The sequence below is a fragment of the Quercus lobata genome, chromosome 10 (assembly GCF_001633185.2).
Source record: "Quercus lobata isolate SW786 chromosome 10, ValleyOak3.0 Primary Assembly, whole genome shotgun sequence".
Taxonomy (NCBI): Eukaryota; Viridiplantae; Streptophyta; class Magnoliopsida; order Fagales; family Fagaceae; genus Quercus; species Quercus lobata.
This window is the reverse complement of record NC_044913.1, coordinates 54,129,687-54,152,547: the sequence shown is the minus strand read 5'-3', so window position 1 is coordinate 54,152,547 and position 22,861 is coordinate 54,129,687. Positions and strand designations below refer to the sequence as shown.

At 32.3% G+C, this 22,861-nt stretch overlaps 1 long non-coding RNA gene across 1 annotated transcript; it reads left to right on the top strand.

Annotated features, from left to right (window-relative positions):
* The first annotated feature begins 5,823 nt into the window (after positions 1-5,823).
* LOC115962417 lies at positions 5,824-7,682 on the top strand. Its single transcript, XR_004085425.1, has 3 exons — positions 5,824-5,923; positions 6,726-6,814; positions 7,310-7,682. It is a non-coding gene; the product is annotated as an uncharacterized LOC115962417 (long non-coding RNA).
* Positions 7,683-22,861: the final 15,179 nt, after the last annotated feature.

Here is a 22,861-nt window from a genome sequence, read left to right as displayed (position 1 = left end):
TTCTTTTGATTTTCTAGACCTAGGCGTTCTCTTTTCTTTTTCTTTTTTTTTTTTTCCCTTCTTCTTCTAGGCAGTAACTTGCCTCTTCCCTTTTCTTTTCTTTTGATTTTCTAGGGCCTAGGTGTAATAGTTGTTTTTTTTTTTTTTTTTTTTTTAAAAGGATGTGATTTTTATTTTTTTAATAAATTTGGGTGATTGCTCTTTTTTTTGTTGTTATTTGTCACTTTTTTGTTTTAATTGAGCATTATTCTTTAACAAGAGTATATGAGTAAATTTATTCAAACTCATTTTTTTCCATCTCTGCACTTTTTCACTCCCAACGAAACAAAAAGAAGAGAAAATAAAATATTTTATATCCTCCTACTTTTCCATCCTTCTATCATTTTCTATCCTCTCACTTTTCCACCTCTCCAACCAAACGAACCTCAAGAGTATTAGTGAAATCATCTGGGTGAGTCTCTTTAATTAGTTTCAATATATATTTTTAATTTCAGGCTTTAATATTTTCTCTTTAGTTTTCAAACTTTTTCTTTATTTTCAATCTTTAAGTTTTTATCTTTAGTTTTTCTACTTTGTTTTTGTTCCTTTATGTTTGAGTATAGCCACGTTTTCCTTTAGCCGTGTTTTCAAAAAAGGCGACTACAGGTAACCTATAGCTGCATTTTTAAGAAACATAGCTTAAACAATTAACCTATAGCTGCATTTTTAAAACGCTGCTGTAGGTTAAGTCTATAACCGCATTTCTAAGTGTTTTTAGCCGTGCTTTTTTGGATAGGACCTATTGCCGCATTCAAGAAGCATGGCTATTGGTCGAACCGAATAATTTTTTATTTTTTAAAAAAGAGGACCTATACCCACGTTTAAAAAACGTGGCCATAGCCAACCTAAAGCCGCATTTTTAATAAACGCGACTATAGACCTCACCTACTACTGAATTTAAAAAAAAAAAGTGAATACATTGGCTTTAAAGGTTTACACACACACATATATATATATATATATATATATATATATAAGTTGTCTTTAGAAGTTTTGTAACATTGGTTCCTTCTTTGGTCATATTTTAAATATACGATTCTCAAAAAAAAAATATTTTGAATATGTGAATTATTTTATTTTTTGTCTTCATGGTGGTTGGTTACCTCAATTGTAGGTTCTAGGTTTTGGTCAATGTTGATTTTGCTGATGTGTGGGCTATCATGAAAGATGATGGTTCTTCTTTAATGGTGATAGGTACCGCAATTGTTAAGTTTAAAATTTTCAGTTTTGATCACTTGGTCTAGGATGACTACTAGAAAAATAGAAGTTAATATCTTATAAGGAAAGAGAAAAGAAAAGAGGAGAAGAAAACACTATTTAAGCTGTTTAAGTTATTGGAGGGAAGAATAAAGCTTTTACCTTGAGCTAGGTCAATAAGAATAAGTTTTTACAGTTACTGGATTTTTGGGTGCATATAATGATGTGGATCCTATACTTCTTGTCATACTGGTTACAATATGCTTTAGCTAGCATTACACTTGCTTTTTAACTCATATTATGTCACAACCTTTGATCTTGGGTTGCTTGTTAATTGCAGGTGAATGCTGCAGCAAAGGTTATATATGACTTAGTGGAACCCAATGCAATCTTGATATTTGGAGTAGTTTGGAAGGGTTGGAAATATTAGGAGTGAATTTTTATTTATTTATAATTATCCTTGTAATTCAGACTCAAAAATTTGATACAACTATATATATATATCTAGATTGTCACCATTTCATTGGTTCTGAAATTTAAATGTACTTGTTAGTGGACTTCTAGTAGATCCATTGAAAAATCAGACATCCTTGGATGAAGCTATGCTAACATAACTAATATAAATCTTCTGGAACTTGATAGAAATTTAGTAGGATCCATAGTTGTGATCATGCTATTGTGTATAACATCAGTTAGATAAGAATAGGATATTTTGCTGTTATACTAGTGCATTATCATATCTTTTTATTGTTTGATAATATGATGCTTAATTGCTTGTAATATTTCAAGAGTTGACCACATATTCAAGAGTAGACCACATATTTGAATGTATAATGTATTATTTTGATAGATTTGTTTGTCCATTGATTTCTAATGTATAAACAGGTTGATAATGTAAGAATTTGTAATTTACCCAGGAAAAAAAAAAAAAAAAAAAACCCTATAGCTGCGTTTAAAAAAAGAAAAAAAGAAACCTATAGTCAGGATTTTTAAACGTGGCTAGAGGTTGAGGACCTATAGCCACGTTTTTTAAACTCAGCTAATGTAAATCCTATAGTTGCGTTTTAAAAACTCGGCTAAAATAGCTCCTATAGCCACGTTTTTTCGCACGTGGCTATAGGTCTATGAATGTTCAAAATGTGTATAAAACACTATGAACGTTTAAACCTCCAATTTCCAAATTATCAATTCAAGCTTATTATCAAATAATTAATGTGCGGAATATGTACATAAGCATATAACATAATTGATAAACAATCTAAACCAAATAAAATCACATCCACAGCAGAAATTAAATGGCAAAGATTAAGGAAAGAGAGATGCAAATACAAGGACAACACAACGATGTATTATCAAAGAGGAAACCGAAGCCCTTGGCGTAAAACTTTTCCGCTGCCCTCTAAGTGGTAAATAATCCACTAAAGAATGTAGTTGGGAAAAGACCCTCCAAGCCTAATCTACCTAGTGTACCTAAGCCCTCCATGCTCCTACTCCAATGAGGTTACGCCAAACTTATTTCTTCTTTAGCTTACCGAATTTTGCTATAACCCATAACATCAACCAATATGAATTAGTTCCTTCCAAACTGCTTCCCCAAGCACCAAAAAGCCTTCTCACAGATATGGGTAAGGTGAGAAAAGGATTTGGTTAAAGAACCTCTCAAGGATGTAATAATGGAGAGGGTGAGAGTTGAGGAATTTGAAGAGTCACTATGTAAAGATTGTGGATGAGTCAATCTTGTTTTTCTTTAGGGTTTCTCTCTCAAAATTTTCTTTGGAAGTTCTCAATATTTTGTGGGTATAAGGGGTATTTATATTTGAGTGAGAAAGGAATGCAAAGAGTCAGTTTTTCCATAACAGAGTGGACTGGCAACTTGGCCTCGCGACTTGACTGAGTCGCGAGTCCAAGTTGCGAGCTAACTAAATGGCCAGTCTGGACTTTTTGTCTTGTAATGCTATAGTTGGCATGACGGTTCAGCTTCTTTGCATGCTTCACTCGTGTGCATCTTCTGGCAGCTTGCAAACCATGAGCCACCCGTGAGATCCAGCCACGAGTCCCTGCTTCACTGCATAGTTTTGAGCATTTCTTCACACTCTCTCACACACTACTCTTGCATGATTCCCACCTAAACACAGGGTTACTAATTGCTAAATTACAAGCAAATTTAGCACAGAATAAAACCAACAAGATGGTTGATTAAATTCAACCTTGCAGTCTACAACCTAATAACTATAGCCATATTTGAAAAAATGTAGCTATAGACCTATCGATCTATTATCACAATGTATAGGCTACGCTTATTATCACGTTTAATGTAGTCAATTTAGTATTAATTCTAGCTTCTTCTGAAAAAAATAAATAAAAAATAAATAATAATAAGTCCTACTAATAGTCCTCTCAAAAAAGAAAAAGAAAAAATGAAATAAGAAACAAAAAAGAATTCTTACTTAAGACTAAGCCCACAAACACGTTTGATGTGCTAAAAAATTTAACATTTAATACACCTAAAAGCTATTTTATTTGTTTTAGCATACCACTTAATAATACACTCTACTTTTCATACTCTATTCTTTTATCACTTCATTTAAATATTATTTCTTTATTTTTTATTCTTTCTTTATGCATGAAAGAGAGAGAGAGAATCGAATAAAAAATTAGGTTTATGTTTAGCTGGTTGCTATAGTAACTACTAAGAGCATTCGCAGCAAGGTTGCTAAAAATATAGTTTTTAGCAACTCAAAACACTACTTTATCTATTTTAACACCCCACTTTATAATACACTCAACATCAAAAGGTTTTATTTTATTATTCAACACATTAAAATAATATAAACAGCACAATAAAATAATATATTTAAAACAATAAACAACAACCACGACCATCAACACATTATAATACTATTTTTTTAACACCCCACATTAAAAAATTATTTTTTGTTTTATGTTTTAAGTTATAGTGAGCTGCTAGAGATAGCAGCTCATTGTAGCTCAAACTCAAATTAAAAAAAAAAAAAAAAACTTTGGCTCTCTGCTGTAGAAGTTTTTTTTAGGGTATTGATTGCTAAATGGATTAAAAGTCAATTTAGCAACAACTTTGGCTCTATGCTGTAGAAGTTGTTTTTAGGGTATTGACTGCTAAATGGATTAAAAGTCAATTTAGCAACCTCATTGCAGATACTCTAAAGGTAGTGGTTTACTATAGCACTAGTAAAGGTCAAAGTTTTCTACAATGGGTTGTTAAATTTTTTTAGATATATATAGCTCATTGGATGTAGATTTGTTTTTAGTATTTGGGGTGCTAAAATCGTGTATTGGCTATTTTAGCACACCCAGTGTGAATGCTTTCATATTTTATTGATTTTTCCATTTTAATATTTTGGTCACATGTATGTTCACAATTCCTTCATTTTAATTATTGAACAATCACATGCTTAAGGTAAATGTTTAATAAATGATGAACACATACAACTAGGATGAGCCCTAGAATTATCTCCTAAAAAAAAAAGAGGTTGAGCCCTAGAATTAGGAACACCCACCCTAATAACGTTAGTTTGTGAAACTTTGAGTGACTATCTAATTTGTTTATTTAAAAATATTATGTATATTTAGGAAAGATCACATTTAGGGGGATGCTTATTTAGAACATGGTTAAGAGGTATAATAGGAATCTGGGCCATTAGATTATGCAAACTTGGATGTTCATTTTTCAAGCATATATGTACCATAACTTCGAACTTACAGTCTAGTTTAGTTAAACCTCTACATAGAACTATGAGAGTCAAAGAACAGTACATGAATTTATAATCACATGACAACTCCATCTTTGCCCGAACCGTAGAGTATTAGGATTCCTCTCCATAATTTCTTTTCAAATATAATATATTTTGATTATAAAATTTGGATAGAGCTAGGAGAATTATTCACATATTGTATACGCATTTTTTTTTTTCATTTATCTTCCTTAAGTTTTAACATAAACGTCATGTTTATGTATAATTTTTTAAAATCTTTTTTTTTTTTTTTTTTATAAAGGATAAAACTCTATTTTTAAGCAAAATAAATCAATAAAAATAATTTACACTAAACCCTGAAAGAAAAAAAAGAGGAAGATTATTTTTTTCTTTTGCTTAATTTAAAGTTCCCCATTCTCTATAATTCAGATATATCTAATCTAACATAAACATCTTCACTTAATAATTATTATTTCCAATAATACATACTAGCCTTTGAGCATGCGCGTGACTCCTCTATTTTTTGGATAAAGATTAATAATTTGCATTTATTATAATTTGAGATTTCTACTTTTTCCAATCACCAAAAAAAAAGAAGAAAAATGTGGGATGAGTTTTGTAGATTAGAGGAGTTTTAAAACCAACAAAAGAGGGGTCGTTCTACCATACCCACCTTTTTTTTTGTGTGGGTACAGTACCCACCCATTGATTTAACCATTTATTTCACTTGTTTTCATCTTGGCCGTTTATGTGATTTTAATGAATTACTAGTTACCAATCAAGTAGGTAACATATAAAATCAAACACGGGAAAAAAAACAAACGTTTATTTTTTCTTTTTTTCTCTCTCACCTCACCGTCTCACGTGCTCTCTCTACTTCTCTACTTCATTCTTTTAATTTTGCTCCTCCTTATCATTCTTGGCCGATCTTCACCTCATCTTCATACAAATCTCAGGTAACCATTCTTCATACATTTTCCCTAAATTTATCATCAAGATTTGGGTTTTTGAATGATGGATTTAATTAATGATTTATTTCAATTGAATGTGTGGGTATGATAGGTTTTTTCTTCATCCCTTCTCCCTTTTCCCTGAATTTATCATCAAGATTTGGGCCAATTTAATTGGTTTTTTTTTTTCTCTAAGAATTTTGGAGCAGTAATGTTGTGAAATCTGAATTGAAATTTTGTAATAGGCAGATTCAAATTGCATATCAAGCCACTTGCTTTGATTTTTCCCCAATGGAAACCCCATGTGAAAATTTCCCATTGAAGAATCCCTCAGCAAGTTTGTAATGCGAAACTTTAATTTTTACAAATTTATTTAATATATAGAAAATTTGATTTCATGACATAAATCTTTGCACTCATTCTGGTTTTTCATTTATGATTGCTAGTGTATCTTTCTTTTTGTTCAATGGCTTTGAAGTTCTAAAATGCATAAATTAGTTAGTATGGTGCATAGAGGTGGAGGATCCCAATATATGTCATTCAATGATAAATTGACACACATAGCAGTTGGATCTCCTTTAGAGATGTAATAAGTCCTTGACTCTTTTAAGCAAAAAGATTATTTGTAAAAAAAATTTGGTTCTTTCTTTAAGTAATTCTTTAAGGTCCCTTGCCAGTATGGTGACTCATGACATTAATGTGATATTCCTTTTATTCACATTGGCTCTATGTTATGCTTGCTGAGTTAGAGAATATCTTCCCTTATTTGTATTAGCTTCATCTCTCACTTGCTTTTGTAATTTCTTAGTGAGGAAAAGGAGGTAAGGAGCCTTGCAGCTTTGGGTGTTATTTATGTAGTTAAACGCACATGGAGCTAGAAGATTGAGATTGCAAAATGTAAGAGATCCATTTCTACTGGGATACATAGCCTATGATCTACTTCTTCCAAAAAGTTTGCTTATTTCTATATTATAAGTCCTGGTTTTTGTGAGTGTTTTAAATTTCACATCCTAGTTCAAGCCAGACTTATATCGTTATGTGGGCTGTTATTATTTCTTTCATTTGTGTGCATCTTAATTAAAGTTGGCGTTATAAATTATCAAATAAGATTCTACAGATTGGTTTGAACACTAGAAGCAATTATGGATATGTTGTAAGATTTTAGAAGAAAAAGTATTTGTTGGCTTTGAGAACTTGATTGCTCTTTTTACACTTACTAGCGTGCATTTTTTGGGTTTTGCTAATTGTTTCTGATTCTCAATTTTTTTTTTCTTTTGGTTGAATATATTTTTTATTATGTTCTTTCATTTTTTTTGGTATGTAGTAATGAATTTGAGACTGGTATTAAATATTCAAATGTGTTTAACTATTAGCTATGATCTCTTCTCTCAGAGGGTTGAAATTGTTCAATGGGTAATTTAAGGAGGAGGAAAGGTAGCGGGTGATCCTGTGAAACAAAATATGCACTTGACATTTTCTACACATGTAGATGGACAATGAAGCCAGTCATCAACCAAAACTGGAAGGTTTAAGGACAAGGTGGACGCCATCCATCAACAAGATATTTGCAGACTTGGTTGTTAAGTATATACAACTTTTGAAAGAGCAAATTAGTTTAAGTTGTTGAGAAAATGTAGCTACAATGTATGGATTCTAATGTGTTATTATAGAGTTTTTAGCCAAAACAAAGTTATTAGCAAAACTTGATTCTATGGCGAAACTTAATTCATTCATGCTTGGACTTCATTTGTATGTTAAAAGTTAAAACTATGAGATTTTTTGTTGAAACTATTAACTTCAAATTTAACTATTAGCTTAAAACTATTAACTGGTATGGCATCAAATTTAACTTAGAAGTACAGTTATGTGCAAGTTCAAAGTTTTGTAGCCTTAAAATGAATCATAACTTGCCCACAATGGATTCCAATGGCATCTTCCACTAATTATGCATTATTAGTGGACAGGAGGAAAGAGAAGGTTTGGGCTTTTTAGATACCTAAAATAATTTATGCATTATTTCTTGCAATGCTAGTGGTGATGGATTATTTCTTGGTAACAGTGACATACTAATGAATGAATGCCGATAACAGATAAAAAGAATCCACTCCATTCCAAGTATATCACAAATCAAGATAAATATGCCTAAGAAATTCTATAAAGCCCAATAGTATTTTAGAACACATCTCCTAATGTTCCGTCAGTTCAAGAGAGGAGAATTCCATTGACAAGACAAACTTATCCAAATAAAAGTGGTTCTTCCATCTACAACACATTAAAAAATAAAGATTATTATAGAATTTTGTACATTCACACAAGACTTTCAGAAAATTAACCTTTTAACAGCCAATTATGTTCAAATTACACGTTCCAATATTTTATAGGAACAAATACCAACGGTTTAGAATGAAGAGTTTGTATAAATTTTGCCAAACCCTGAGAGAGAGAGAGAGAGAGAACTACTTTGTGGCACTGATAAGTCTTCAACAACAAAAACATTTCAGTGCTATTAGGGCTCTCTCAGACTTAGCTAATGGAGGTTCTGCTGACTCAAATGAGGCTCACACTTATCATGATGGTCGAAATGCTAAACTCTCAACGACAAAATTATTTTGATAAATTTTTTTAAAAGGACTGGTTTGTTCATTTTGGGTAAAATTGGTCAAATGTGCTTAATTGTTTTTAGCTTTTCTATTGGTAATTTTTGTTATTGTGGAAATTTTTTGGGATGCATATTTTGTTTTAGATAGGTTTAAATGTAATAATAATTTTATGAAACAAAATTGCATAGACACTTTAGTTGGGGTGGTTATACCCGTGTCAGACATAGTCATTTAGGACACTTTTGCACATGTGGATCTAATGAAAATGCCTAAAAAAATATAAAACCTGTTGTAGTAGCCTTGATTGATGACTATTTCATACTAGATCTATAGTTTAAATTCAAGTGTTTACTGAAAATTTTAAAATTGTTAACAATCTTTGGATTGAATTTTTTGCATAACCTGCTAATTGTATAGTCACCCTATTTCCAACCTTGGACACCACAATAAACACACAACCGTGATTAAGTTGCAAATGTTGCATAAGAACAATTAGAGAGCACATAAGGTTATACATCTTCGATTTTATAGTATATAAAATAATAAAAATACAAAAATCAAGAGAGTGACCTCAACTATGTTATTTATAGTGAGGTATGCTCTTGAATGTGATGGAAGCTACCAAGGGAGATACGTAGGAAGTTAATTGGTATATTCAAATATTTGTGGAAGAAACCAAAGTAAATCCAGCTGATTTTTTTTTTTTTTTTTTTTTTTTTTTTTTTTTGTGAACAAAAGTAATTTTTATGGTTGGGCTAATTTCTTGGGATGCTTTTTTTTTTAGATTTTAGATTTAAATTTTTTTAATAACTTTTAAAAAATTACTATTATGATGAGCGGTTATTAGTAAGTAAAAAAGTGACTTCAGTAGTGGGCCCAAATGTAAAATTATAGTCAGATGTGATATTGGTATTGCCTTCTATGACGATTAAACAGTCAATTGTAGGGAAAAAAAAAGGGTACCATTGAATGTGACAAAAGTACAGTCAGAAGTAATGTTGGTACACCACAATGTAATAATGGAAGTGTCAAATTTGAGAATAAAAAATAGGGTACCACTGAATGTGACAAAAATAGAGTCAGATGTGATGTTAGTATTACTTAATGTGACAATTAGGTATGGTAATTTCTGCCTGACCTGCGGGTACCCGGCCCAATAAATAATAGGGTTAGGTTTGGGTTTTAAAAAAAAAAAAACCGAAGTGAGTCCGGGTTGGATTGGGGTTTTAAGAAAAATCCGGCCCGAACCCAGACCAAACCCGACCCGACCCACTTAGTTTAGCTAAAATTACCAAAAAACCTAACTATATATATTACCATATATCTAACCCTAAGTCTTACTCTTCTCTCATTCTACCCTCACTCAGCAGCTACCCCTCTCTGCCTCTCACGCCTCAACCTTAGTTTCTAGTTTCCACTTTCACTCTCAATCTCAACTCAAGCGATCATTGATCAAGCCTTCCCTCAAGCGATCAAGCCCCACGCAAGCCTTCCCTTAAGCGACCAAGAAAATCCTCGCCGACAAGCCTAGCCACCGTGAACTACCCCTCACTAGTTACAGACCCACCACTAGATGGGTTGGAGTTTTTTATTTTATTTTTGTGTTTTTGTGAGCAAAATTTGGGTTTGGGTTTTGTTTTTGTGAGCCGAATTTGTTGGTTTTTTTTTTTTTTTTTTTTTTTTTTGTATTTTGTTGGTGGTATTTTCAGATTTACTAGTTTTATTTGTGAGATCTTGGCATCCATTTGAATGCCAAGAAATTGCCAGGAAAATGTTGTTCTGTAATGATTTGTGCTTTTAGGGTTTTACCGATTTCTTTGTTTGTGATTTTGGATTGGGGCTCGTGGGCCCCATGGCCTTCGACGGGGCGGGTTCGAGTGCAACCAAAAAAACCCATTTATTAAATGGGCCTGGTTCGGGTTATCAGTATAGGCGAGTGGGTCGGGTTTGGGTATAAAGAAACCTGACCCGTTGCCATTCCTAGTGACAATGGAACCATCAAATTTGAGGAAAAAAAATAAAGGAACCACTATATGTGATAGAAGAACTGTCAAATTTGATATTGGAACTGCATAATGTGATAATTGAACCATCAAATTTGAGAAACAAATAAAGAAACCACTAAATGTAACAAAATAACTGTCAAATGTGATGTTGGAATTGCACATTGTGAGAATGAAATCGTCAAATGTGAGAAACAAATAAGGGAACCACTGAATGCGACAAAAGAACTGTCAAATGTGATGTTAAAATTGCATAATGTGAGGATGGAAGCATTAAATGCGAGAAAAAAGTAAGCAAATCACCAAATATGAGAAAAGAACTGTCACATGTAATGTTGGAACTACGTAATGTGAGGATGGAATTGTCAAATGTGAGAATAAAAATAAAGTAACCATCGAATGTGAGAAAAGAACTGTTACATGTGATGTTGGAATTACACAATGTGAGGATGGAATCATCAAATGTGAAAAAAAAAAAAAAAAAAGTAAGGGAACCACCTAATGTAACTAAAGAATTGTCACATGTGACAAAAATATAGTAGATGCGATGTTGGTACTGCTTAATATGACAATGAAACTATCAAATTTGAGAAAAAATAAAATAAAAGAACCATTATATGTGACAAAAAAAATTGTCAAATGTAATATTGGAATTGCACAATGTGATAATGGAACCGTCAAATGTGAAGAAAAAAAAATAAGAAAACCACCAAATGTGACAAAAGAATTGTTAAATGCAATGTTGGAACTGTACAATGTGACGATGGAACTGTCAAATGTGAGAAAAAAGTAAGGGAATCACCAAATGTGAGAAAAGAGCTGTCACATGTGATATTGGTACTGCGTAATGTGAGGATAGTACCATAAAATGTGAAAAAAAATAAGGGAACCATTGAATGTGACAAAAGTACAGTCACATGTGATGTTGGTACTACGAAATGTGAGGATGGTACCATAAAATGTGAGGGAAAAAATAAGGGAACCACCGAATGTGACATAAGTACAGTCATATGTGATGTTGGTACTGCGCAATGTGAGGATGGTACCATCAAATGTGAGAAAAAAAATGAGGGAACCATCGAATGTGACAAAAGTACAGTTACATGTGATGTTGGTACTGCACAATATGAGGATGATACCATCAAATGTGAGAAAAAATAAGAGAACTATTAAATGTGACAAAAGTACAGTTACATGTGATATTAGTACTACACAATGTGAGAAGGGTACCATCAAATGTGATGTTTTGGTAACCTGATATAGCAAGTTGCCTACTAGTGTGTACCGTACCCAAAAAAAAAAAGGAGGTACGCTAGAATTACCCATAAAAGAGTGGTTCTATTTTGTAGAGAGTTAGAAAGTAGAAGTAGGAATTTAAATTAACGTAAAAGTTAAAGTTTATTAGAAGTAGGAAGACATTTCAACGTAAAAGTAGAAATTTATTATTTTTGTTGATTTACTATTTTAACCTCATTTTTAAGTTTTAGATAGGGACATTTTTAACAATAAAAAAAACAATAATTATGGTAGAACAACAATATATATTAAATGCATCATCTCCTGCTCAAGTTCAGTATGCAAAAATGCATTGACATGATGACTTTTTCATTGTATATACTCCATTATTTCTAGGGAAACATCTTAAATATGGAAAAATTTGTGGACATGACACTAATGGCACCCCTTATCAACACTTTTCTGGTCACCAACAAAAGATATTTTGTGAAATTTATGTCTGTTTTTTTTTTTTTTTTTGATAAGTAATAAGAATTCATTGATAATAAAAATAGAGACACCCAAGCACACAGGGAGTATACAGGGGTGAACAAGTCAAGAACGAAAATTACAAAAGTCAAGTAAATCCAAAATGGAAAAAGGATGGTTTCTCCACACAGAGAACCATTCAAGTAACGTTCGGATGAAAAGAAGCTTGAGGTCAGGCATAGCACACTCAATGTCTTCAAAGTATCTACTATTCCTCTCCTTCCAAATACACCACATCAAACAAAGAGGAACGACCTTCCAAATAACTTCATTGCGGTGGCGACCAAAGCGACCTTGCTAGCAAGCAAAGAGCCCAACAACAAACAAAGGCATGACCCAACACACTCCAAACAAACCAAAAACCATATCCCATAACTCCGAAGCAACCGGGCAATGAAGGAAAAGATGGTCAACACTTTCACTATCACACTTGCACATATAATACCAATCCAAAATGCAAACGTTTCTTTTCCTTAGATTGTCAATAGTCAAACATTTCCCCAAGGCTGCAGTCCAGACAAAAAAAGCCACTCTAGAGGGGATTTTCTGCTTCCAAATGCTTTTCCAAGGGAAAACTTGCTCACTATGGCCAACAAGAAGATGGTGGTATGCACTAACCGTGAACCCCTTACTCTTACAAGGCAGCCAATATCTCTTATCCTCCTCGATTCCCCTTATAAGAGTGCAATAAATGGAATCAATGAAGCTCCTGAAAGCTTCCAATTCACGATTATGCACCTCCCTACAAAACTGAATCTCCCAATGGAGGATTCCATTGGAGAACCTCATTAGATCCACCACACTTGCCTCTTTGCTACAGCTAATCCTATATAATTCGGGATAGCAGACTACGAGAGAGGAAGTCCCACACCAACGATCTAGCCAACACTGCACTTTTGAACCATCTCCAATATCATACATAATAAACCGATATATAGCTAACTGATTGGAAAAGTTACATAGACACTTTATTTGATTTAGTCTTATTTGATTTTGGAGTAAATTGTATTTTATTTTATTTTTAGGCCCTAGTATTTGTTTAGGTTGTTATTTAATTAGAGTCAGATATTTTTGTAATTCAATTATTGGGATTTCCCATGTCTATTAGAATTAGGGTGTCCTATGATAGTCTAGATTAGAGTTTAGAGGTCTATACAAGCAAAGTATTGTACTTCCCACATATTTTTTTTATCTCTATTCACCATCCCCACACGTGGCAAGCAAAATTGAGAAGCTCCAAAGGGATTTCTTGTGGGGAGACCCTAAGACTCATTTATTGGGATGGGATAAGTTGTGTATGCCTATGGCTAATGGTGGCCTGGGTATTAGGAAATTGACCATTTTCAATAAAGCCTTGCTAGGAAAGTGGCTTTGGCGTTTTGGTATTGAGGAGCATAGGCTATGGAGGAGGGTGGTAGCTTTGAAATTTAGGGAAGAATTTTGTGGGGGGGGTGGGTGGACCTCTAAGTTGGGAAGGGGTACTCATGGTTGTGGTTTGTGGAGAAGTATCCAGAAGGGATGGGAAGTTTTCAACAAAAATGTCTAGTTTAAGGTTGGGGTGGCGGATAGAGTGAAATTTTGGACAGACAGATGGTGTGGAGATCTTTCTCTCCAATTAGCTTTTTTTAGTCTTGTACAATTTTACTGCAAACAGAGAGGTTTCCGTAGAATCATCTTTGATATGTCAAGGAGCAAGGGATGGGAGAACTTGGGATGTTCGATTCAATCGAAGTCCTAATGATTGAGAGGCAGATGTGGTGGTTGATTTCTTTCGATTCTTGGCAGCCAATCTACCTTTAGGGACTGATGGTGATCCTTTGAGATGGAAGTTGACAAAAAACGGGGATTTTATTATCCGCTCATATTATCATAAGTTACATGGCTCTTCTTCCGTTGTTTTTCCATGGAAAGGTATTTGGAAGGTTAAGGCACCCCAGTGTGTCTCTTTCTTTGTTTGGACAACCACATGGGATGGGATCCTCATGGGTGATAACTTGCGGCTTAGAGGCTTTGATTTTGTTGACTGGTGCATTATATGTCGTTACTGTGGTGAGACAATGGATTATTTGTTGTTACATTGTGGAAAGGCTTATCGGCTGTGGTGCTTTGTCTTTAGGATTTTTGGGATTTCATGGGTTCCCTCATGTACTGTGTCAGATTTTCTATTTAGTTGGTGGAATTGGTTGGGAAAGCATTCATCTTACATTTGAAACTTAGTTCCATTGTGTTTGATGTGGTGTATTTAGAAGGAACGCAATCGGTGGATGTTTGAGGATTTGGATAGATCTGAGGACCAAATGTCTGCTCTCTTTTTTGGTTCCCTGTTTGATTGGGTTAGGGCTTGGGGACTCACATCTAGTGACTCTCTTCCTTTATTCCTTAGCTCTCTTTCTTTGTAATTATCATCTTTTTATGTTTTTGCTTTTCCATCTTTTTGTACTTTTGATATGCTAGTGCTAATTTGCATCTAGCAGTTTTTTGAATATATTTTTTCTTACCTATAAAAAAAAAGAATAAGATTTCTAATTGCAATTGTCCCAATGGTATGATACTAACTCCAGCCAACCCTAGATGCTAACTCCTAGAGGGTTTCTTGGTGCTTACTTCAAGCAGGGCTTGGTCCTAACCCCAAGGGTCTCTATCTTTAATTTTCTGTTCTTCAATTTTAATGTGCATTGTTTTAGCTTGTCCTACATCCACTTTTGGAGATGTGTTATATCCATCAAATATGGGATGGATTGGGGGGATGTTTAGCAAAGGTGGTGTGAGGTTCTCATTGCATGGGTCTTTGGATGAGTATTAGAGAAGGATGGGATTCCTTTTCTAGAAATGTTACTTTTGGCATGGGGAATGGGAATGGCACTAGGGCTTTGTTTTGGTATGACAAATGGCGTGGACTGTGGAGATTCTTGCCTTAAATATTTGTTTACTTTGGCATTGGACAAAAATGCCTCAATGGCCTCCTACTTGGTGGGAATGGGAAACAGACTGAGACAAGTTCAGGATTGGGAAACAGAGTTGGTGGAGAATTTATTTGACTTGCTGTATTCTAATTTCCCCTCTACTCAAGGTGAGAATAGATTACCATGGACCTTAAGAAAGAATGGAAAATGTGATGTTAAATCTTATGATGAATTGAGGAGTTCAAGGAATATTCCTTTCTTTGGCAAAGCATTTGGGGTGCTAGGGTGCCTTGTAAGATCACTTTTTTCACTTGGACACCGGCCTTGTGTAAGATTTTGACTATTGGTAATCTGTGGAAGCGTCATATGGTGATTTGGGTTGGTGTTGTTTTGATAAGAACTTGGAGAGACAGTGGACATCTTTTACCATTTTGCTTTGTGCCTAGAGATCTTGGTCATTGGTGTTTTCTTAATTTAGAGTATCTTGGGTTATGCCAAGTCAGTACTTGAACTGTTGGCTTGTTGGCATGGTAGGTTTTGTAATCACCAGGGTGTAAAAGCTTGTAAGGAAGGCCTTTATTTATCATGTGGTCATAATTCATATGGTGAGAAAGGAATAGTAGAACTTTTGATGGTGTTGAACATCTCACTCATGTTATCAAACTATCCTTTTTGAGATCATTGTATGATTGGATGAATGCCTTAGGCACTATACCATTTGTATATTTTTTAGAATTCATTGAATGGTTGAATATCCAATTTTAATTTGATATGATTGGTAGGTTCCTTTTCTTTCATAGTCATTCACAGTTTTACGTAGACAAATATAGCTAATGGTTATGTGTATAAGCTACCTGCAGAAAGATTATGGGTCTTGTGTCCCTCAACTAGTTTTACATGTCTCCTTTCCCTTTAAATGGATAACATTTAACAATCAAAGAAAAAAAAAAATTTAAAAAACAAAACTAAATTGCATTAATCCAAAATAGTGTTTTAAAAAATATAAAAAATTATCAACCTAAAGTAGAGATGCAAGAAAAATAATAAAAATCCACCAAAAAATTCAGAGAGAGGGAGAGAGGGGAAACTTGTTTTTATTTTGAGGGAAAACTATGCATAGACTAGAAGAGATAGTGATAAATTTATAGTAAGAAGATGTGAATAAGAAGAGACAAAAATAAAGGAAGATGAAGAGAAAGAGGAAAAATGATATTAATGTAAATGGTAGTGAGGAGATGAAAAGGTAAGGGAGGAAGAAAGATTGAAGAAGTAGTGGGGAGATGAAATGGTAAGGGAGAAAGGTTAGAGAAATGTAAATATTAAAAAAATAAATGTTAAAAACAATTATAAGAAAATTGAATTTTTTTTTTTTTTTTAAAAGCTAAAAAGGCTCACACAAAATCCTAAAACTGAATTGAAAAGGTTTTGGGTTGGGCTTGACAATGGAACTAAATAAATAAAAGGTGGACTGGATTAATTATACAGATTTATTATAGGGTGATAGTGAAAGTAAATAAATAAGTAGTAGGCTGGATTTATTATAGGGTAATAGTGGAAGTAAAGAAATAAGTAGTGGACTGCATTTATAGGGCTGAAAATTATAAAAATCATTTTAAAATTGTAGGACAAATTATATTTTAAAAAAGAAAAGAAAAAAAAGAATAATGTGGCAGTTGATGTGGCGTAATGTGAGAGCAGCAGCAGCATTAAACGCTATGCTTCAGTTTTTAGTAATATATAGATATAGATATCACTGTTTAATTAAGAATGATGATATATATATATATATATATTAGATGTATTTTGTCTTTTCACCATGAATGATGCCATGTGGATGCCGTATAAGAGTCTTTGCCTCATTATTAAGGTTGCTATTACCGAGTGTCCAAAGGGCACATGTTAAAGATTAATAAATGCTTAATTATGAATTGTAATGACCACTTTTTTCAAAAAATAAAATACTCCCTCCGTTCAACTTCTTTTTGTCCTCTATTAAATTTTTTGATGTCCCAAAATATTGTCCTATTTCTAAAAATAAAAGTCATTAATTTACTAATGTTCCTATTATACCCTTATTAATTTACTAATTCAATTTTTTGATAAATTTTTTAAGGGTAGTTTTGGAAATTTATACATTTTTAAAAAGTAGACAAGATAATGAATGTTCTCTTAAAAAGTTTAACTTTTCAAACAGAGTAAAAAAAGTGGGACGGAGGAAGTACATATATTAATGATTCACTGGCTTACACACAAATTTTGGTTGTGTGTGTCTTTTTGGATATGTGTATGGTTTGGCTTTTTAAAATATATATATATATATATATATATATATATATATATATATATATTTATATATTATGGATTAGGAAGCCCTTAAGGTATTTGTGAATGAACTATTTCAGAAAAAATTTTATGACACTTTTATGAGAAATATAAAATATTATTAAACTATTATTTATTTTTTTTCCCATCAAAATTTTCTAAAAATATTTCCTAAATTACTGTCTTTAGAGCATTTATTAACTTTTCCAAAATATTATTTAATAAAGTATTAAATGCATTTTAACTATTGCACTTTAATTTGTTAACAAAATCCTATTAGGCATACAATTTTTTTGTATATTGAAAGAGTAATGTTATGTCCATAACAATTCACAATAATTTATGTGTTAGATAATAATTTTCATAATAAATAACAAATTTTTACTGGTTTTGACTTAGTCCACCATTAAGAACACACTTTTCTAGCCGATAACAACGGCATATTTATTGAATTGCAACTTGCGACTTTGTATATACAATTGTCTTTGTAACTTGCGTTTGTCATTGTTTCACATGTTATATAAACTGACTTGAAATTCTATGCATATGCATAAATATACTTAAAATATATTAAGATGCATAGTATAATTCTTACATATATAATTTAAATATTATTGATAATCATTCTTTTATATATATATATATATATATATATATATATATTAACTCTTTAAAAAGTCTTGTAAGAATGTTATCTAGTAGAAAATGTAAATTGTCTATTTTAAAAATATTTTTATGTTCGTTAATTCAAAACTCACTTAAATGGATATTTATGATATGGACTCACATTTGATTCCAAAATTAAGAAATGAAACTCTCTAAAAAGTAAGAAATGAAACTCTCTAAAAATAAATAATTTAATACACATGACACAAAATTAAATTTTAATTGTAGAATCTAATTGGATTTTCTCTAAGTTTTACCTATTAATATATATATACATAGATGACTTATAAATTTGAATTGTTTTTAGTTATACAAAAAAAAAAAAAGGCTCATAAATATAAAATCATTCAAACTCTCTTTTCCTTTAATTTTATATATAGTCTTAGATATATATATATATATATATATATATATATATATATATATGATTATGTTTTTTTATGATTTATTTATACTGGACTCTTCGTTTTCTACACTAACTTAACTCATTTGACACAAAAATTGAAAAACTTCTATTAGATGGGACATGTGCCGTAAAATTAATCTCTAATTGAAATCTAATTTTTACATTGAATTAACTAATTTAGCACAAAAATTTAAAATTTTTTATTAGATTAGACACGTGGTACAAAATTAGATTCTAATTGAATTTTAATTTAAAATCTAGTTAGATTTTCTCTCAACTCTGCCTCTCTCTCTCTATATATATATTTATTTATTTATGACTTATAAGCTTGAATTGTATTTAGTTCTACAAAAAATAAGGTTCATAAATATAAAATCATTCAAAAATTATGTTTTTTTATGGTTTACTTTAATTTGGACTCTTCATTTTTTACACTAAACTCATTTGACACAAAAATTAAAAAAAACTTTGATTAGATGGGACAAAAGTCGCAAAATATAACCTTCTAATATAAATTCAATTTTTACATTGAATTAACTCACTTGGCACAAAAATTTAAAAACTTAGAATAGGTGGAACACGTGGTACAAAATTAAACTCTAATTAAATTCCAATTAGAAATCTAATTGGATTTTCTCTCAGTTTTAACTATTATTATATATATAAATTTGATTGAATATACGGTGTAATTTTTACTGGTGAATCAACTTGAAACGTTGGATATTAAATGAGAAATACTAAGAATACACTCAAATTAATTCACAGTATCTTCAAGTATTACATTGTGGTTAGTGCTCTCTCTCTCTCTCTCTATATATATATATAATTTTTTTTTCCCTCCTTTTCTAACAAGTGCCTGTAGTGATCTCTTATGTAAGTACTGAACTCTAATCTCAAATGGAGACTCAAGCATGTTATATGAAATTGAGTGTAAGTTTGGGTATGTGTAGGTAGACATTTATGGATAGATAAGATTTTGAACGTGGTATGGTTTAATTTATTGGCTTAAAAACTTTTATTCGTTTCTCATATTTGTAAGTCCCCTTGTTGTGACACGTAAGTTGCCTTCATTTCATCTCCCTCGGTCTCTCCTATCCCTCAAAAACATCAAAACAAGGTAAAGTGAGTATAAAACGACGAATAGGAAGTTGGAACTTCCATTTCATCCAAGGACCATATGTTCTAGAGAGAGGCATATCGAGCCACTAATAAATAATGGATGCCTCCACTTTGTTTAAAGCTGATCAAGCATCTAGCCAAGGTAGTTTTTACCACAGTAATGTAGATAAGCGTTTGAATGTGACATCTCAAATGCATCGAAAGAAAAGCGTGTGGACATGGCGTGAATGAAGCTAAAGCCAAGGTAGCTGTTATGGCATAGTAAGTAGTAACATAGATAAGAGTTTGTACATGGCGTGATTTAATTGGCTCCTTAGATTTATAAGGTCCCTTTGTTTTGACGCGTTAGAGCACTCACAGCAGTGATGCTATATAGGTATAATGCTATTTTTTAGCTCTCAATTACAAAAAACAATGATGCAGCAGTGGAGCTAAATCTTTTACAATGATGCAGCAGTGGAGCTAAATCTAAAAAGATTTAGCTCCTCAGCTACAGTGCACATCTAAGGATAGATGTGCACTGTAGCTCAAAGGTAAAAATAAAAATATTTTTTTATTGCCCTTCTCTCTCTTCTTTGATGAAAAAAAAAAAACATCTCTCTCTCTCTCTCTCTCTCTCTCTCTCTCTCTCTCTCTCTCTCTCTCTCTCTCTCTCTCTCCGGCTTCTCTTCTTTCTTCTTTCTTCCTCAATTTTTTTCTCTCTAGCTCGCAGGCCAGCTCCCTCATCTCCCTCATTCCTCAGCTCGCCGGCCAACTCCCTCATCGTCAATCAGTTCCACTGACCCACCCCAAGCCCCATCGCCCAGTCCGTGCCCAATAATCTCTCAGTCACTCTCATCGCCGACCCACCCCAAGGCGCCGCTGGGTTTCATTGTCGATCGTCGATCCAAGTTCTGGGTTTCCTCATTGAAGCCGCCGCTACCTTCCTTGTCGTGGGTTTCGTGGGTTTTTTCGACGATCCAAGCTTTGGTTTTTTTTTTTTTTTTTTTGGCTACTGTGGACTAGTGGTGGTGGCTGTAGCTGAGGAAAAAGATTGGAGATTTGGGTTTTTTTTTTTTCCCTGCTATGGACTGGTGGTGGTGCGATGGTGGTGGCTGTGGCTGTGGCTGACGGTAAAGGTGGTTGTGGGTGGTGTTGTGGGTTTTTTTTTTTTTTTTTTTTTTTTTGTATTGAAATATATTATTTTATTGTAGTGGTTATAATATTTTATTGTGATGTTTATATTATTTTATTGTGTTGAAAGTTAAAATAGATCCACTGCTGCAGCATGTGTGTAGGTAAAATAGATAAAGTGACTTTTTATGTAGCTAAATAGCTAAATTTTGCCTTCACTGCTGTGAATGTTCTTAGTTGCCTTTATCTTTACTCTCTCCAAAAATATCAAACGAGGTAGAGTGACATATTGTTTAGGGAGAGTAATATTGGAGCCACTGAGAGAGAATGGATCCCTCGGGTTCGTTTGAAGCTGATCAAGCGTCTGGTCAGTCTTGGCAAACAGAGGACAACATTGGCATGGAATCGGTTTATTACAATGCTGCAGAAAAAGGCGAAATCAGGGGCTTCAAAAATATTGAAAAGTCTCATATTAACCAATTACTAACCCCGAATAGAAACACAGCCCTTCATATTTACCTCACAAGCCTAATTAAAAGATCAGAAGAATTAGAATCAAAAGATTCAAAATCAACAGAATTTGTCATTGAAATTCTTACGGTGTCCACCACTGCTATGGCAAGCTAATGTCAAAGGTGAAACTCCCTTGCATATAGCGGCAAGGTATGGACATGCCCCCATTGTGGAGGTTTTGATTGGACGTGCAAAAGCTCTCCAAGAAGGCCTCAAAAATTTGGTCAAGGAGACGCTGGAGAAGATGAACAAGATGTGGTGAAACGTTTGATCCAAGAGGGCCCAAAATTTTCATATTCTCAGAATGATGCTGGTGAAACTCCACTTTACATGGCTATGGAGAGAGGATTTAAAGAAGTGATGGTTCACATTTTACACAAATGCAAATCACCAGCTCACGACGGTCCCCTTGGTAGAACAACGTTGCATGCTGCAGAAATTTGGAATGATACTGGTAATGCCTATTTTTTATTTTCAACATTCTAGCATACATGGTTAAGTAGAAAGTAACGCCATAAGGTTTGCTGTCAGTAATAGGCTTATGTAATATACAAGAAAGCTTGATAAAAATATATTTCTCTATGAAATATATTTATTTAAAAAGTACAAATAAATAAAGAAATCAATTAGAAGTGTTTTAGAAAAGAACATATTCAATTTATTTATTTATTTATTTATTTATTTATTTATTTTAGAGAATCAAACGAAATTTAATAAGAATTTATAAAGTATTGGATTGTTTCATCCGCGGATTATTCCATCCAAAAAAGAAATCTTGTTTTCTAATGAATTTAAATTAATAGAATTTATTGTTACTTGTAATTCTAAAAAAAAAATTAAAAATATATGTTAGAATGATGTGTGAAAAATGTTGGCTTCCAAAATCTACGTGACAACATTAATATAAATTAATAAAAATCATAATTTAATTTTATATTATTGTATAAAAATAGATTTAGATATACATTATAAGAGTTATAAAAACTAGAGGAATCAAATGTTATATGCGACACCCAAAGATTTATCATATTTTTATAATGAATAAGACACCCAAAAATTACAACGGATGTGTAATATATACTACATGACAATATAACATCCAAATAAATTTATTCAAATTTTCCTTAAAAAAACCAAATAAATTGTTTCTAAAAAAAAAAAGACCCAATGAATTTTTAAATAAATTATAGTAGTAATCTTCTAATATCTATAACAATTTTTTTAATATAAATTTGAATTTTGAGGTTATGGATTACTCAACTTTCGAATGCTCAGTAACAGTATAACTATTAATGATAGAAGTGAAACTTTGCGAGTAATGTTTATAAGATTATATATTTGAAGAATGGGGATGGAAGACTTCTATCTTGGGAGGTTAAATCTTTTTTAATTCAAGAATAAGAAAACTAAATTAATATGTGAAAAATAAAATTAATTAAGGTTGATTCATTATTAAGAAAATAAAAAAATATTTTGTAACTACATTTCAATTCAACCACGTATTTTCTATCAAAATAAAATTTGGCGTTTTGTTA